The 18778-nt window shown below is 36.1% G+C and overlaps 1 protein-coding gene across 1 annotated transcript in view; it reads left to right on the forward strand.

Annotated features, from left to right (window-relative positions):
* LOC128861221 (MOXD1 homolog 2) overlaps positions 1–18778 on the forward strand; it is a 171359-nt gene that overhangs the window by 18085 nt on the left and 134496 nt on the right. The gene's annotated exons all lie outside the window — the stretch shown is intronic.

Raw genomic sequence — 18778 nt, forward strand, 5'->3', positions numbered from 1 at the left:
GAATGTACTTATACTTATACTTTTAAATAAATATTACATATAAATATTATAAAAATAAGTTTTCGGAAAATGTCATTTAGTTTAAAATAATGAATTAGTAAAATTTCTTTTTTTTTAAATAAACTCGTATTAGTGAAATGGACTAATTCTTTATCTTGGTAAATTTATATATGCAATAGTTCCTTAACTCAATATGTGCCACACAAACAGCAACCAATTCTTTTACAATAAAAACCTTAGTCAACATAGTCATTCTTATATCATATGTTATGTTTGCAATAAACATTTTTATTTCTTTTTATTAAATATCTTCTAAACAAAGGCAAGTTTCATTACAATTCTTTAACTGAGCATGGTGCTTGAAATGATCAATAATTATGTATATACAGTTTTTTAAAGCTCCTTTCTACATTTCTCAGAAGCAAAGTTAACGACTTAGGCGATTATTGTTTATGACCACAGATACATATATAAAAATTCAGCCGTTTTTCGCGTTGTGATGAACTTTACGGAGAATGGCTCAACCGATTTTAACCAAACTTTGCCACATTGAAGAGACACATGTGGAGAAGGATTGTGTTTTAAAATTTTAAGAATCGGATACCAGTGTCTCGAGAAATAGGTCAAAACGTGGACCCGGGTAACCCTAGGATGTGTTTGTACAATATGGGGAGCAAATGGAAGCTGTTGATGATTTCTAGAGTATAAAGTATTTAAACCAAACCGAATTAAACCAAACTTACATACATTGTTAAGTAAGTATTGAAAATGGGTTTCGTAAAATTTGGTTGTAACTCGGAACACCGGCAACGCGTACAGCGTTCTTTTGAACCAGCCATAATGTCGTTTACTTTTTTAACGCTAGGGACGGAACTGAACTGTCAAATTGACAGTGTGAGTTACAATGTGTCAATATTTCTTTCTAATTTGGACGCCATAAGGAGAAGACGTAAGTGCAAAGTGTAAACATTTTTTGTGAATTTTTTTGGAGTGGATTTTGGAACAGTGAATAATTTCTTACGAAATTTGAGAATGTAATATGAAATCCGAATGTTCAAATGAAATTATGTTTTGGGGATTTATTTTTTCGGTTCATATGCGATGAGCTACGATACACCATGAGTGAAAAAAATGGTAAAAAAAATGAAAAAACAAAAGAAATTGTTAAAGGATGCAAAGAAGAGCACAAAAAATGCGTAACTTTGATGAAAAAATTAATAGTCTTATCATGCAAATTGTCAACAACTTTCAGAAGAAAAGAGATGATTTAAGAAAATCACAACAAAATAGAATAATCCTGACCATGTGGAATTGGGATTTTAAACACATATGCATCGAAAATATAATCCACAAAATTGAAAAAAAAAACATGTTTTAAAATCTCAGAATACCATAATTACAATCATGTTTCTTACAGTGCAAATGCCAAGACAATCACGTAATCATATTGGTCGTTCGACAAATAATAATAGGCGCATGAGAAAAGCCCGGAGTAACGCGACATCAGAAGAACGTCAAGAACAAAATGAAGTAGTCAAACGATTGATGAATAATGTTATCCAAGCAACTATTTTAATTGGCAAATTCAAGAATGAAGACGTTCTAATACCAAGAATTCCAATGATTCCACCTGAATTGCCATTTGAATTCAAGCGTTTGCAACTGCCCATTCGTTTAGCATTTGCAATAACTATCGATAAATCACAAGGGCAAACTTTAGAAATATGCGGGATGAATTTAGAAGAACCTGTATTCACCCATGGTCAACTATACGTTGGCTGTTCACGTGTTGGGAAGCCAACAACATTATATATTTACTCAAAAACAAATAGAAAAACAAAAAATATTGTTTATGCCAAAGCGCTTGAATAAAGAATAAAGAAATAAATAATATGAAAACCAATCTTTTCTGTTCTAAACCATATCTATTCTATTTTAGTGTGCCCAGCGAAGCGGGCCGGGTTTGCTAGTATAATAATAAATTAATTTCAATCTTTTGTTGATTATTATTTATCCTTATCACCAATCAATGTTTCATCATATCCAAAACTGTGACTTAAGTGTGTACTGTGTCATAAATGTATAAACACAAGCAAAGTTATATCAGACTGCAACAAAAGTTGGAAGCCCCCCTAAATCTGAGGGTCTGCGCACGGGCCTGACTGGCGGCATCAGGAGCTGCCGTTACGATGAATGGTGAGCACTACCGAGTCATGCTGACTGGATTTTTGTTTCCAAAAATTAATCAATTAAAAATCGGCGACATTTGGTTCTAACAAGACGGCACAACTCATATCTCAAAATTGCGTTCATGAAAAGACGCACGATTTTCAGGTTCAAATGCATTGAAAAATCATGAGACAGAAAAAAAGTTAGATTTTTTGTAAATTTGTGTAATATCCACAGCAATTTTTTGCATAACCAGTCGCTTCTACACTTCATGCACCTATTACTGTTTTTCATCGGGGTTGGTCTCCTTGCCGCGGGGATGGGGTTTAAATGAAGGCTAAATTCCTAAATGTCATGAACTAAGAGGGAAGCTCCGTATGGGGATTGGTCGAACACCCTTACGCGAAACGGCGTGTGCGATGCTCGTCCAATCATCTATACGGAGAGTACCGTACCAACACATTCCCAAGTCAAGGTGTGCGTGGAATCGTGCCGAGGACTAAATGGTGCAGGGAAGCAAAACATGTGCATCGCGAACGGAGTTTCCCTCTCGAATACCTGGCCGTTAGATTTACATATTAAAACTATAGCTACTTGTAGCGCGCTGAGACTCTGAGACATAGGAAGTTGGACAACAAGGTCGTACGGTCACAGTAAGATCCTCCTACAGGGACCCTCGCTGCTCAAAAACTGATCAGACTACACAGTCCCGACCTCAACTTCAAGAAAGGCTTTACGGTACATTTTCCACCGAGAACCGAGTGGAGCAAAGGAGAGGTGATTGGAAGACACGATATCGAAATTTATACCGATGGTTCTAAGATGATCTGTGGTGTGGGAGCTGGCTTCCATTCGGAGCCAGTCAACCAATCTCAATCAATTCGTCTTCCTGATTATGCCACAGTGCTCCAGGCAGAACTTTTAGCGATCAGAGAAGCATGCAAATTCCTAGACTCTACAAGGAAGTTGGGGCAAGAGTAGCTATCTTCTCAGACAGTCAAGCAGCTATTAAGGTCTTAGACACCAACTACATTTCATCCAAACTGGTTCTACAGTGTAGAGAGGAGCTGAAACTGCTCAGCCATTGGCTTGAAATTACTCTGATATGGGTTCCCGGTCATAGGAACATACGGGGCAATGAGATAGCGGATGAGCTACAAGAATGGGTTCGACACTAGACATAGCAAAGGCGGTGGCAGTCTCCACCCCACTGAACACACTAAAAGCATCCATTGCTTCACACTATCATGCTTTAGCCGAAAGAAGATGGAAGCAAATACCTACATGTATTACAACAAAAAACACATGGCCGTCATACAAAATCCAAAGGACGAATGACCTGCTAGGATGTTCTCGGCCAAACATTTCACGCATCACTCCAACCCTTACAGGACATTAGAAAGTAGGGGATCATGCAGCTAGACTCAATCTACCCTTCGATCCTATCTGTAGAAGCTGTCAAACGGAAGGGGCGAAGGAGAGACTTTTCCACTATTTATGTGAATGTCCGGGACTAGCCAGGGTACGACTCCGATCCTTCGGTAAGCCTTTCCTACAGCAAATTAAGGAGATCTCAGACATCGAGAGATAAAGGATTTGTTGCTATACGTGGACCTCACTAAATGGATCTGACTTGGAAAAAAAAAAAAACATCATCACACACGAGATAGTGGTAGTAAAACGGTGCTGGTCACTAATTAGGAGTGCAGTTCAGAAATGTTCAACCACCTCAACAACAACAACAACTGTTTTTCAATAAACAAACGTCCAAACTAAATACTTACATTCGTATGTGTGAACACATATGTACATATATGTATATGTAGTTTGTGTACTACAACAGCGGTGTACACTTACTCGTATGAGGTATGAGAGCGCCCACTCGCTGATTGGCTGAATTGACAACGAGTACATTGAGTAATTATAATTTAAGCTCTCATTCAATCGTGTGAACACGGAAGCCACGCATTTATTAAAGTGACAGAAAGCGGAATAAAATGCCTAACACTACAATATCTGAGTGTTTTATGCCTGGTTTTCCAGCCGTCTGAGCAGTTGCTCGAGCTCCACTACAAATACTCAACTTAGAATGTGGGAATGTATGGTTAGGCTCAGCTGCTTTGCGTCATGCGTGGGGCGCCAATTGACACTTGGAATGACAATATGCGCTGGTTTGGTAATTTTGACTATAGAGTAGCATACAAATGTACGAAACTATCTTCTTATGCATACAAGTACAGTGAAACCTCCCTTGGGCGGACACTCACAGTCAATCAACTTTTGAGTCAGCCAAGAGATGTGTCCGCTCGAGGGGAGGGTAGCCTATTTTAGAACTTTAAAATTTTTTAATTAATTAAATACCATTTCTATTTGAATAAAAGATATTGATATTATGCAATTCAAACAAAAATATGTATGTATTTTTTCAAAAGTGTATATTTCATTTATGGGATAACGAAAATAAAAACAGATATTACATTTCAGACAATAAACTACATAAAACTAGATATACTAGATTAATTACATAAAAAGTAAGTTTTATTTTGTTTTTAATTAATGTTTGCCAGATTTGATAACTAAAGTTTACCTACTGGTCAACACCCGGACACGAATTGTTTTCCTCGTAAGAGTTAAAAAAAATCACATAGGGACTTCCCGGATCCTCTTTTTTCATTTAATAAGCATGTATGTAAGTAACTGCTCACTCACATTTCTTATATTTTGTCCGCCTAAGAGGGGTTTTTGTTTAATTTGTTATGAAAATAAATCTTAATGTTCTTTTAAATAAAAGTAAAATAAAAAAAAAAAGAAAATTATTTTATGTTCTTCATAGAACCGCTAGATATAAGTAAGTTTGTTGTTAGTTAGTTAGTAAGTCAAATGTATGTTACGTATTTTACATACAAAACTTATTTTGTTAAATGTTATATTTAGTTTGTAAGATTGTCATTATAAATGCTACTAGCCTACGAACAGACTTTTAATAGTCTCTGTAGGACTTACAGTTTATTGTAAATTATAATGTATTATCATACTAGTAATAAATAAATTCAAATTCAAATTTTATAAGAGATTTACATCTGCTCAATAGAGGTTTCTGTGGCAATTTTATGAAAAATAGTTGTCCGTGTCCGGCCAAGAGAGTATCTGCTTAAGAGGGGAGGGAGTAATTTCTTCCGAAATTTATACTTAAAGCTTGATATAGGAAAAAATGTCCGTCCAAGGAAGATGTCCGTATAATAGAGGGGTCCATTAGGATAGGTTTCACTGTTTCACGCTTTATTGAGTCTGTTTCCCTTGCATACTAGTTTGTGATGACTTGTAAATGTCTTCATGCGTACCCACGCACGATTTCAACCAAAGAAACCCTAAAGGAAATCAAACTGCCTCAAAACTATAACATATTTTTCATAAAATTTCTATACCTCTGAAAGAAAGTGATCCCATATAACAAGTATATGAGTATACTTCGTCCAGCAAAGAAGGCACTATAACTCCGCAATAGGCGAATCACAACTGGCTGGCTCTAAATCTATTTTGTACTAGTTTGAAGGCCGTCAGGAAATGTATGGACTACAACACAACTATTCCTTTTATGACTATGTCAGGTCATTTAGCTTGCACAGATTTGTTGACTATATGTATGTATACGCAAGTGTACGCGTAATTGAAACAAAGCGGCAAACACTCACCTTGCACAAACTTACATATGAACATACATACGTACATTCACACATACATATGTACCTACATGCATGCACACATTCAAAAACATGTTGCTATGCCTGCGTAGAATATGCGCTCATGATTGTTAAGCTATAGGATTGAGCGTAGTCATGAATGCTCCATTCTTAGTAACCCAGTGTGTGAAGTAGAATAATGTGTACAATTGAAGCAAGCAATAAACATCAGTCTGGCCGGCCGAGAACCAAATTCCGAAAGACGAATGGTCGTATGACCAGTGGTTCAAATGTTGTGAACTGTTCCCGATTTGTTTGTTCCCGCCGCCACCGCCGACATTCTGTTGTGTTGAAGTTATTAGGCTAATGTGTGAGTGCGCTGCCAATAGCTATCAAATAAAGGGGTTTCCATTGGCTGCTTTCTTTTTCATTTCATTGGCAACTAACGGGTGATTTTTTAGCTATTATTTTTTTAAACAATTGGTTTAAACAGCTGACGCACGTTTCGTGTTTTGTTTCACTGTCAAACATCTTCAGTTTGGTTTATAATTTAACCATGAATCGTCTTACAAACAAACAACGCTTGCAAATCCTTGAATTTTATTATAAAAATGCGTGTTCTGTTAAGAAAGTTTATCGCGCGCTTGTTCCATTTTATGGTCAGTTTAATCGACCCGCTTCAATTCGATCTATTGCGACTAAATTTAGAACCAAATTTACATTATTGGACATCAAACCACCAACACGCTTACGTAGAGTGCGAACTGAAGAAAATACCGCAGTTGTATCGGCCAGTGTTAATGATGACCATCAATTACCGATTCGTCGCCGTTCGTAGCAATTGGGTCTCTGTTACTCAACAACGTGGAAAATTTTGCGAAAGGATTTAGGTGTGAAGCCTTTCAAAATACAGCTGTTACAAGAATTGAAGCCGAACGACATACCGCAACGCAGAATTTTTGGTGAATGGGCTCTTGAAAAGTTGGCCGAAGATCCACTCCACTCGAAAAATTGTGTTCAGCGACGAAGCTCATTTTTGGATCAATGGGTACGTAAATAAGCAGAATTGTCGATTTTGGAGTGAAGATCAGCCAGAAGAATTACAAGAGCTACCAAGGTATCCAGAAAAGGTCACAGTTTGGTGCGATTTATGGGCTGGAGGTATCATTGGACCGTACTTCTTCAAAGATACTGCGAATCGTAACGTAACTGTGAATGGTGAGCGCTACCGTGAAATGATATCCCAAAATGTCAGAGCTTGACTTGCATGACGTGTGGTTTCAGCAAGACGGTGCCACATGCCACACAGCACGCGTAACAATGGACTTGTTGAGAGGCGAGTTCGGTGAACATTTTATTTCACGTTCGGGACCTGTCAATTGGCCACCCAGATCGTGCGTTATAACGCCTTTAGATTACTTTTTGTGGAGCTATGTTAAAGCTCACAACATTAAAGCATTTATATGTGAGATACCTCCCGAAAGTGTATGCCAAAATTGGACTAAGCGGATGGACCATTTGAAGCACAGTCGCGGTCAACATTTGCATGAAATAATCTTCAAGCACTAAATTATATGGACTGTACTATCGATTTAAATAAAAAATTCATGTATTTTTCTGAATTTTACGTGTGTTTTTAACTTTCCTATAGCTCTTAAAAAATCACCCTTTACTTCGTGCCCCAAAAAGTGACAGAAAATCAATAACGAGCCTGTGCAAGTATTCTTTGAAGCTTGCATGACCAGTAAAAAGCTGCGTTGTAACGTAATCAACATCAATCCACCCTCTTCGACATCGCTTCTCTATATGAGTTTCGGTACATCTGGAATATTATTGCCGATTTTATGCACAGAATTATCCTTTCGGAGGAGACACAATTTCATCCCGTTGGCTATTTAATTAAAATTGCTATATTTGCGACTTAGTGAACCCAGACATAGTCGTTTAGGAGTGAAATGTATAAGTAGACTGTTTTGTGTGGTTGTAGGATAGTTCTTGCGGTTGCGGTTCCCCGGGACCATTAGACCTATATTTGCCTTCTTCGTGGGTAAGGAGGAAGGTAGCTACAATAACCTATTTCAAACGCGTATCATTGAAGAATTGAATGCAGGCGCGCTCTGGTTTCCGAAAGAAGGCCCTTCGTGCCACACAATATTTGTTCAGGCGATGTCACTCTGCCTCTATGAGGTTGCAATTTGGCAGCATTCAACTTTTTTTGTAGGCTACCGTTAAAGAAATTATGACGACATACAATGTTATGCTCGCTATTGGTGGAATACCTAGGTTATGGTGCACTACTGCAGTGCCAGGTGAGTAATTCATTCGAATGGAATTATATTCCACAACTGATCACAAATATTGAGTAGTGTTCTTACAGAATGGCGTTTTTAAAGAGAAAGCAGCCGGTGGACCGCCCTTTAAATGCAATCCCAAAACCTATGAAAATTTGAATGTTTCTCCAATTGGCTGCACTACAGTTTGACACAATAATTCAGACATACATATATAAGTATATATATACATACATACTTACGAATGTGAATACATACATATTAGGGATGTAAATCTTTACGATCCCGGAATTTAGATACTTGTTATTTTATAACAACTTAAACAATAATAAATAAATCGGTTTAAACACCCTTTTGTATTTAATTTCTTTTTCAATTTAATAGATAATTTCATAGTTCAATTTATACGTATTTAATAATGATCCAGCGTGTGCATAATTGGCCAAATAATTTAAGGAAGGTGGAAAAATCTCGATGAAAAAAAGTGTAAAAAGTAAACAAAGGTATTTTGTGCTTGGAAGAAGTTCATATATTCATATAATCTCGTAAGTTCCTATAATCTCTTACAATTTAAGCGGAAACCTTTGAATTTCAAATTCATTTATTCTACATATAATAAGTCAATGTGGGTATGAATTGATTTTTATATTAAAAAGAAAAGAAAAACATTCAAACATACCCATATTTCCTAAAATCTTAAAGTCAATGTGATTTTGTTGCTATAAAAGGGGATTTGTGTTTCCATTCCACATACTTTCAGACTTTCTTTGTGACTTAAAACAGACCGGAATATCGGGATCGATATCCCTATGTGCGTATTTATGTTTTCGTAAACACATTCGAACACGAACTCACATTAGCACCGAAATACGCAAATAGCCATATAATGGACACAAAACAGTATCATTACTCAAATGCCAATCAAAGCGGCACGCAGCTATTTACCACTCCTATACCGCCCCATCCCTACCACTTTACACACATGCTCTAGAACTCTTCCCTAATCCGCGACGCATCATTAATCATCAGCATATTTATGTGTTATTCGAGAATGCCTTATCAAAACGTTTACGGCCTGAACTTGACATATGTACGTGTGCGCGGCTTAATCGATGTTACCAGGTGCGGAAGGTCACTCTTGACCGCCATGCTTTCATATTTATTTAGAAGATAAACTGTATTATAAGCGATTTCACAGATTTCAATCTAACAATTTAAGTACAGCGCTATGACTGGCAGACTAACGCCCGGGGCGGATGGCGTCTGCTCAGAAATCTCATCATCAATGCTGGACGCAAACGAGTTCGCTCAACCTAGCTACTAGCATATTGCAATGCGTTGACTATCTTTGAGCTAGTCGCTAACTATACTTATGTATGTACTCGTATATGTAAGTAGAAAATGTATGCGCTGGACTTCGGACATGCCACAATGAGTGCATCCTTTAATTTATGATCATGTATAATTTTCAAATTCTTCAAAAAGGCAAAAATTGTCAGCACCAATATTCAGCAAAATTAAATTCACAAAAACGAAGAAATAGGTTAGGCTGCACTGTCTACCGCCAAAAACAGCGACTCACTTGGGCCAGCGGTATACTCCGTTTGGCTTGCTAGTCTCCATTGCTGTAACGAGGGGCGTATCAAAGACATTTGATCAGGCTTTTTAAAACCAAAATCCCTCTACCAGATTAAAATTATCTTAGGCACAAGTACTGCTCTTCGGCTGGCTTGCCTATCTTCCAGAATCCTGGCTCCAGCTAAATCCAAAGAATATACCAAATCTTAATTCAACGTATTGGATTTCTGACTCAAAACTCTCCGAAGTCTCAAAACTGGACTTGGGCATCAGATTTTTGCACATCAAAATAATGGGTTTGAGCTCCATTACACGGTGCTACAGTGAATCAGAACTTTTGAAGTGACATGGTGAGTACTGTAGATCTAGCCGAGAACGACGCGGAACCGAGTTCAAAATATTTCTAACACTCTAGAATTTTGTATATATCATTAAAAACCCGATTTTGGATGCTTTCTGACACTTCAAAATTCGAAGCTCGTCTGCATTTTACCCGATTTCCAATCTTGAAACAGTTTTGTTGAGGTAAATGTTAGTCCTCCTGGCGTATGTCTTTTATGATATTTTTCACGCTAAGCAAAAATAATCACTGATTTTTCTGTACAAAACTTAAATTGTAGTAAATTTTTCCGATTTTTGCGAGTTTCACGAGATGTTGTCGATAATATTGAAATGAAAGGTTTATTTATTAGTAGAAAGTCTTATAGCTGTGTCTAATTCAAATTTAAAAAGCATTTAATTTCACTAAAATTTATATAATTTAACTAAAATCAACCTAACCAAACTTCATTAACCTGAACGAATCTAACGCAACCTGAGCTGAGCTTTTTCCATGTTATACAAGAGTGACTAATTTGAACACAAAATACTGTTAAAAAATGAAACATTTTTGAATTAAATGTTTTTATTAAAAATTAGTTTTTTAATTCAAAAATTAAAATTACAATCTCAAAAATGTTTACTTGATCTTCTACGTTTGTAAGACGTATCATTTGTTTCACCAGCAGTAATTTGACAACATTCTAATTTCCATCGAAACGCTTTTCCATTGCCAATATCTCTTGGTCAAATCTTTCTCCCTGTTCATCGCTGAACTGGCCTAGATTTTCTGAGAAGAAATCTAAATGAGCATGCAAAAAATGAACTTTAATTGACATTCGGCATCCCATCTCTTCGTACGCTTCCACTCAATTAGAATACACGATACTCACTTTTGCACGAGCCATCAAGAAGTACGAGTAACCGCCAATCTTGCGTGATTGAGGCAGAAAAACAATTCATCTACGTCCGTGCAATATACAAGTTTATGGTCGACATCGTCAGCTTTGAAAAATGGTTCAAAGAATGTTATATCCTTGTCTTGTGAAAATGTCGCTTTGAATCCATTTTCCACAAGATTACACTGCTTTAATCTGGACCCGAGAATTTCTGTTTGTCTTGATGATAGTCCTAAATCTCGTACAAGATCACGATAGTCTTCATTTGATACTAAATGACGTTCATTTAAAGTTGTTCCAATTGGAATATAAGGTATAACTACACTATCCGCATTTAAATTTCAGTCACTAGTTTCAAATGAATCTTCTGTCTTCTTTGTTGAAATTTGCTCGTCTTTGAGTTTTCCGTAAGACTGGTTTGGAGACAGTTATAACGTTCGCATATTTTATACGGTCACGAGTTTTGTAGTGATGACCTGTGATGTTTGTCTGACAAAAGTAGCAGTCTTCCTGCTTGTGAATCTTCTGATAATGCCAAACCATCGGAATCGTTATCGGTAAAAGACGCGTGTCGGGTTTTTTATATCTCCATTTTTTAATTGTAGTAGTGCACGTTGCACAAACATATTCAGGTTCAAATGTATGTGCGTTCAAGAAGAAGGTTAGATCCTTCTTTTTGCGAATTACGAATGATGCTTTTTGTCAACAAACATTCCGCAGATGTAACAAAAATGATTACGCTTATCACACATTCTGATTTATGTTTACTTAATACGGTTCTGCTGTGTCATGTTCCGCTTCTGTTGGTCAGTTTGGATTAGGTAAGCTTGGGTTGTAATGAGTTTTGATATGTTAGATGTATTCATAGTTATGTAAACTTATTGCTGTCTTTCAATATTAGCCACAATGAGCAGTAAAGCACTATCGGTCATGCGGTATTCTCTGGCAGTCTCGGTTCAGCTGGATTTTTAAAAATGTGGAAAAAACCTTTTACCTTACAGTCTTTAATGTATGAAGATGAAAAATAGCTTATTTCGAGCACATTTTATTGGAGTTTAAAAATATGTATGTATATATTTGTGGTGCCCGTTGGAGAATAGTGGCCATAAAATCTTAGAGTTATATACGTTCATAACGCACATACACTCCTCTTCTCAAGACCACATTGAAATAAAAAAATCGGTTGAAAAATGGGTTAGTTATGTATTTTTACTTAAACAAAAATACAATAAATCGATTTTTTAACAATAAATAAAAAAATCGAGGGTGTTTTAAATTTTCTAAACACAATTTTGTGTTGTGCTGGTCTTGACCTAAAACATGCACTATATCACTTGAAGAGTTCTTTCGATTTTTTTTATTTTGTAGCACCGTGTTATTAATGATGCGCCGACGTCTGTCAACTACATTCGTTTTAAATTTCCTCTAAGTAATCGTCGGCCCCTTCAATCTTTCAACGAAACGAAGCGCAGTGTCGAGTCCGCCCTATGCGAAAATATTTACTATAAATTAGGCTCGGAGTTGTGACCTTCTCACATCGAGGTAGATTTACTAAAAAAGATTTACTAAAAAGTGTTGAAATAAAAGATTAGTTTTCGCTACTAAGGGTATAATTGATCAATACTAGAACAGCATGGATTTGCTTATGGGCGTTCTACAATAATTGATGACGCATTTTCTGATTTTAGCATTTTACCTTTTAAAGCTTGATTTTTAGTGAACGTTGTCGACAAACATTTTTCAAAAGCTTTTGATACTCACTTGCATAGTATCCCACTGAGGAAGCTTGAAAGTCTGTGCCTTCAATCCCCCATATATAGAAATAGATAATACTAAACTGCTTTTTTGAGGCCACTTCTGGAGTTTTGCGTTATGCAGATGACTTAAAAGTTTTTAGTAGAATATCTTGGTTGTCGAATGTTTCCTCCCTACAAAGTGATTTGAACAATTTAATTGACTAACATTTTAGAAATAAGTTACCTATGTATCTCTTATATGACATTTTCTAGAGCAGAGGTTATAGCTCATAGTCTCTTTTACACTCAGGGCTCTACTATCAATGAATTTTTAGACCATGGGGTCCTTGTGATGTTTCCTTAACCATATTAGCTTTATTATTTACATATGCCTTTCCTACTTAGCCTTTCTAAGGTCTCATGCTAAGGACTTCAAAGATTCCTGTGCTAGAAAATAGCTTTGCCACGCATTCCCACAGAATCGGAAGGTTTCAGCGTAGATTCATTGGCTTCGGTCTTCAATCACTTCATTTTGTAGAATGCTCATTTTTGGTGTGTTCTCATAGATTTGCCTCCAGATGCACTGTACAGTACGTAATGTTTATCTACGACACTGTCTGTGGCCTCGTGAATTGCCATGTTCCTCTTGAGCAGATAAACTTTAACATAACACAGAGAGCACTAGGTATTAAAGTTGCTAAACCAGCTAAATGAGCTCAACAACGTCTCTGAACTTTTTCCCTCCGAAATCCTCATTTAAGTCTAGGCTTATGTTTATGCTTATGCCTTATACCTATGGATTTTATATTTATTTAGTCTTTATTAAAAATAGGTAAGTTCGTGATAGTGCCTCTAATCTGTAAGGATTTTTTAATCATAGACTCAAACAATTAAACAAATTAATACATAAATCATGCTGAATTTTCGTAATTGATGAAATCTCGGTTTTGCCGACAATCTAGAAGTACATAATTGGGTACCTACTACCAAACGTTCCACTTTTGCTTTGAGCTGACATGCCCATACACATAACATATGCTGGACGCTCATCTAATTGCCCAAGTTCAATATCCCCAGATATTTTAACCTAAAGCAGGGTTCGCAAATACCCTGAATGATACAGAACCGTGTATCAAATTAACTGTTTGAAGCCTGTGTGGTCTCAAGTAGATTTTTGAATATTGAGAAATTTATAAATTGTGCTGTTTTTTAATGCACCATCTCGGCAATACAGCACAAGTTTGAAATATTTTTTCTTAAGTTTTTTAGCCCGTGTTATTGAAATTGTACCGTTTTTACGAAGGAATTAAGCAAATTACCATCAATTTCTTCTCAGGTTTTATGCATCTGAGTATTCATACGCACAATATGAAAAATTTGGACCATGGGTCTGCCTAGAGCCATAACGGAATCCTTAATGCGACGCTAGATCCTGTATTTTTTTTTTTTTTTTTTTTAAATCCAACTACTCATTCACTAGTAAACATCATAAGAAACGAAACATTTTTATCCGAAAGTAGTTTTGCCATTCTTCTAATAAAAATCTCCTGACATAAAACAGTAGGGACCACCAATAGGCAAATTAGTAGAGAGTCCTTATCTAAACTGGAAGGCGGTCAAAGTGCCAAATTTCAGTGTTTCAAACTTAGACGTAAATAGAATTGTGTTGGCAAGGCGAGTATACCGTCAATTTTTAAGAGTTCAGTATACAATAGTGTACAGTACTTCCAATGGCAATGTTTAAATGACAATTTATGCATAAGAGTAAAAGTTCCTTTATTCGCATTCAGATTTTCGAATGTTTGTGCGCTTGAAAACGTTTGGAGAAAAGATAAATATGTGAAAGCATTGAATTAATGCTAACGTCGCTTTAAACAATTGTTTAGAAAGTCAGCATTTCCTTCAATCTACGTACACTGCGTTAAGTTCGGACACCCAACAGAAAATCATTGTAATGGCCTTCTCCTACCACGCTGTATAGCCGGATTGCATTCGAGAATAAAACAAGAGAACAAGAAGATGTCATGCGCTATTCACAGCGCTTCCACATGAATGCCAATTTTAAGTTGCCTCAACCAACGTCATCGTCGCCATAGTCATTGCATACATACACGTATGTATGCGTACCCTGCAGAGAAATAGAGTAATTACGAGCAAGCAAGACTTCATAACGGTACCTGGCCAATTTTTAACAAAAATACAAATTTAAAACTATGATAATTATCTGTGCATACATACATACATAAGCCTTTTATATAATGCAAATGGAACTTTGAATTCACGAAGGGACTTACTTAGGGATGTAATACCATAATAACTTACCTCAAAGAAAAAAATTAAAAAAATAGAAGTTATTGGGAACTGGGTATTCCTCCTTTTTTTATCAAAAAGTTTTTAAGGAAAGAATCACGTAAAGGCCCTAATTTTTTTTTTTTGCACATGAAAATGAAGTAGTTTTGTAATATAATAAACTGAAAGACTTTTTTATGTGTGCTTTGAAAAGGTGGTTGGAAATGCCGTCGGCTTACAATAACTAAATACATAAAAGCAGTTACAGTTACTGTGCTGGAAAATTGTGCCCATTAGTGAATTTATATTTTTCCTACAAGGTGTAAAATCAGTCTAACATTTTTACGCCCAACCATTGAATTGCAGCAGGTGCCTTTCACAGAGCGCTCAAACGTTTCTTGCTTCCCCACTGAATTGACTTTCAGTGCAATACTGCACAACGGTACGTAGACATTCCCATTTGAAAATACCGTTTGCGCAAAGAATTTCCCGTCATTCCGTCGGAAAATTTCTTACACGCGATAATTTATGATAGAGGCGAATGGGTCTGCTGTTGATGCTACTCTCAAGATTGATTCAGCTGTGTTCCCTTTTTATTGTTGTTACCTATCGAGTGCATAAGATGCAGCTAGTACAAGGCTACGGTACGAGAAAATTGCTTAACTGCTGTTTTAACATCTTTGCACTAAAACGGTCCCTCATAATCGTATCATAAGTGTATTACCCGCAAACGCAGTTATATAAATCATACTGAAGAATTATTCAAGCGCTATGTCAATCTTTTAATTTGAGTTGAAGTCAATGTTTTTCAGTAACGCTCAGGTGGCAAGAAAAGAACTATTGACGGCTTTATATTTTGTTTTTGTTTTTTTGTGTTATTCTTCAAAGCATAACATTTCTACCTTTTTAAATTGCCAAAATCGATTATTAGCCTTATCCAAAAAGCAATACATACCCCCACTCAGTTTTAACAATAGGCAGATAGACACGGCTGCTTATCGTCATCGTTAGTGCACTTGCTGGGTTGCTGGCTGTGAGAAAGCCACACATTTTTCTGAAAACTAATCAATGCTAAATTAAAAGTTGAAGCTTGTGATTGAAAGCATGGTAACGGAAATTTAATTCAATGCTCGCAGATAGTCAACAGTTTTTTGGTTAGTCATCTGGACTGCACATTAGTAAATCTTAGAAGTTCCAAATTAATTTTTTTCGCATGCCGTGGGAGTTTTTGAAAAGGAAAACTATTCCTCTCTTTTGGTGTCAAAAACGAACTGAACTTTATTTATAATTGCTCTTATTTACAGCTTAAAATTGTATCATTCAGTGGAATACCAATGTTTATTTTATTTAAATGGAAAATGTAATCAATCAACAGATTCAGTTAAACTGGGGAAATTGTTTATCTTATTTAGAAGTGGTAAGATATCAATTACTAATTGCACAAAACAATGGGAAATATTATATTAACAAAAATATTAAGAGACTTTTTGTTTACAATTACCACTACTCCGTTATGCTAAGTTTTCTGTAAAGTTGCATGTATAGGATGGCCCCTATAGTGGGATATTTTATTGTTATTATATATGTTAGTTTGTCAGTGGCAGCCTTTCCCTTCTAGAAATCTTGACAGAAAGTCAATATCATATGTCCGTGGAACGAATTGAACCGCTTTACCCTTCAATAACCTTTGGAAATATTCAAAACCAAAGTCAGTGAGCATTTTTATCTCGGCGGCTATGTCAAAAAACAAAATTGCCGCATCTGGAGATTGGAAAACCCGCACGTGATCGTCGTCTACTTCATCACATAATTTGATTCATATAAATACATATGTATATGATTTTCTCCAAATAAATGGGCCATGTGTATTCATATACATGGAATATCAAGGGTGGTTAAATTTCAAGGGCCGATGTTGAATGTGAACCACACCTAAACGTCAAGCTTTTTCTGCATTTCATTCGACATTTTTCAATTTCAGACTAACTCAATTTAAACCATGGAAAGATACACAATCGAGCAACGCGTTAAAGTTATTCAGGCTTATTATGAAAACGGGCGTTCAAATCAAAATGCATATCGAAGAAAATTATCTTCAGTGATGAGGCACATTTTCACCTCAGTGGATTCGTCAATAAGCAGAATTGCCGCATTTGGGCGAATGATAATCCAAGAGTGATTGCCGAAAAACCAATGCACCCACAAAGAGTGACTCTTTGGTGCCGTTTATGGGCCGGCGGCGTCATTGGGCCGTATTTTTTCCAAAATGAGGCCGGACAGGCAGTTACTGTGAACAGTGTTCGCTATCGTGAGATGATCACGAACTTTTTATGGCCCGAATTGGAAGATATGGATGTGGACCAAGAATGATAGAAAGAAGATTACGCCCATCAGAGCGTACGTGACGTCACGTTTGCAGAGTTGTGCAGTATTGCCAACCATTTGCTCTTCGCAATAAATTTAGTGCTTTTTTATACCGAAAATGCGACAATTTTTAAGTTTGGTGTTTGTGTCTTTTTGTTTTTAATTTAAGGCTACCGAGACTTTAGGTTGAAAAAAAAACGGTATTATTATACAAAAGAAGTTTAAAAAAGGCCACTCTGAGAAGATTTTAGTGCTAATGAAAATTTTTTTACTCTTATAAAATTTGATAATTTGAAAGTGCAGATTTAATTTTTGGCTCCATTTAAGGCTATGCAAAAATATTAAATGCCCCTCTCTCAACTCTTCTTAAGATTGAAATCCTTTTTACACATTTTAAAAAGCCTTTGAATTTATTGAATGCGAATTGAAACCATAGAGGTGTAATCGTTTCTTCCGGTCATCAATCCTTAGTGAGACATAGAGCATCAAGAGCTGTATTCATAGTAAAAATAAGGAACAAAATACCAGAAAATACTAAAGAAACCATACTGACATTTTTACAAAAAGAGTACCTTATCTAGTTACATAACTTCAAATATAGCAAAAAAGTCGTTCCCTTAACAAAAGAATTTCGATTAACAAAAAAAACTCATAAATTAAATTGTACATAAGCATAACACATTTATTTAAAAAAAACGCACATTCTACAGACAATTTGTCACGCATACAAAGTTCTTACTTGACACAATAAAATTTCGTGTTTTATTTTCTTTAAATGGGCATTTAGTGCGTTTTTATATCCAAAGCTAGGCAACTCTGCATTAGCGAGAGAGAGATTTGACTGCCGAAAGCAGAAGAACACCAACAATACCGGCAATCGCGGGCAATGCCACCAGATGTTAAAAAAAAGTAAAGCTAAATAAAACTGAGTGAATTATTTAAATAATTATTAAAAAATTTATATTTTACAAAATTATAAACATGACATTTTAATTAGAACAGCTAGAAAAATGTCATGAAGAAAGAACTAAAACTCCGAGACAAAAAATAATAAAAATAACAAAAAAAAATGCTAAATCAAGTTACGAAAATGGTAATCTGGCCATACTGGAGCTAAAATCACGTAACTAGTTGTCAAATTCGCTGAGCGCAAAGTAACGGGACCACGATGGGCGCCATCTCATTATTCTTTGCATCATGGATGTGGACGATATGTGGTTTCAACAGGACGGTGCCATTTGTCACACAGCTAACGAACCAATGGCTCTTTTGCGCGAAAAATTTGATGGCCGAATAGTCTCACTTCGCGGCGATGTCAATTAGCCGCCAAGATCATGTGATTTGACACCGTTGGACTTCTTTCTTAGGGGTTATTTGAAAGAAAAGGTGTACGTCGATAAGTCAGCAACAATTCAATAGCTAAAGGATAAGATAATTCGGCACATTATCGGCAT

The sequence above is a fragment of the Anastrepha ludens genome, chromosome 4 (genome assembly GCF_028408465.1).
Source record: "Anastrepha ludens isolate Willacy chromosome 4, idAnaLude1.1, whole genome shotgun sequence".
Lineage (NCBI taxonomy): Eukaryota > Metazoa > Arthropoda > Insecta > Diptera > Tephritidae > Anastrepha > Anastrepha ludens.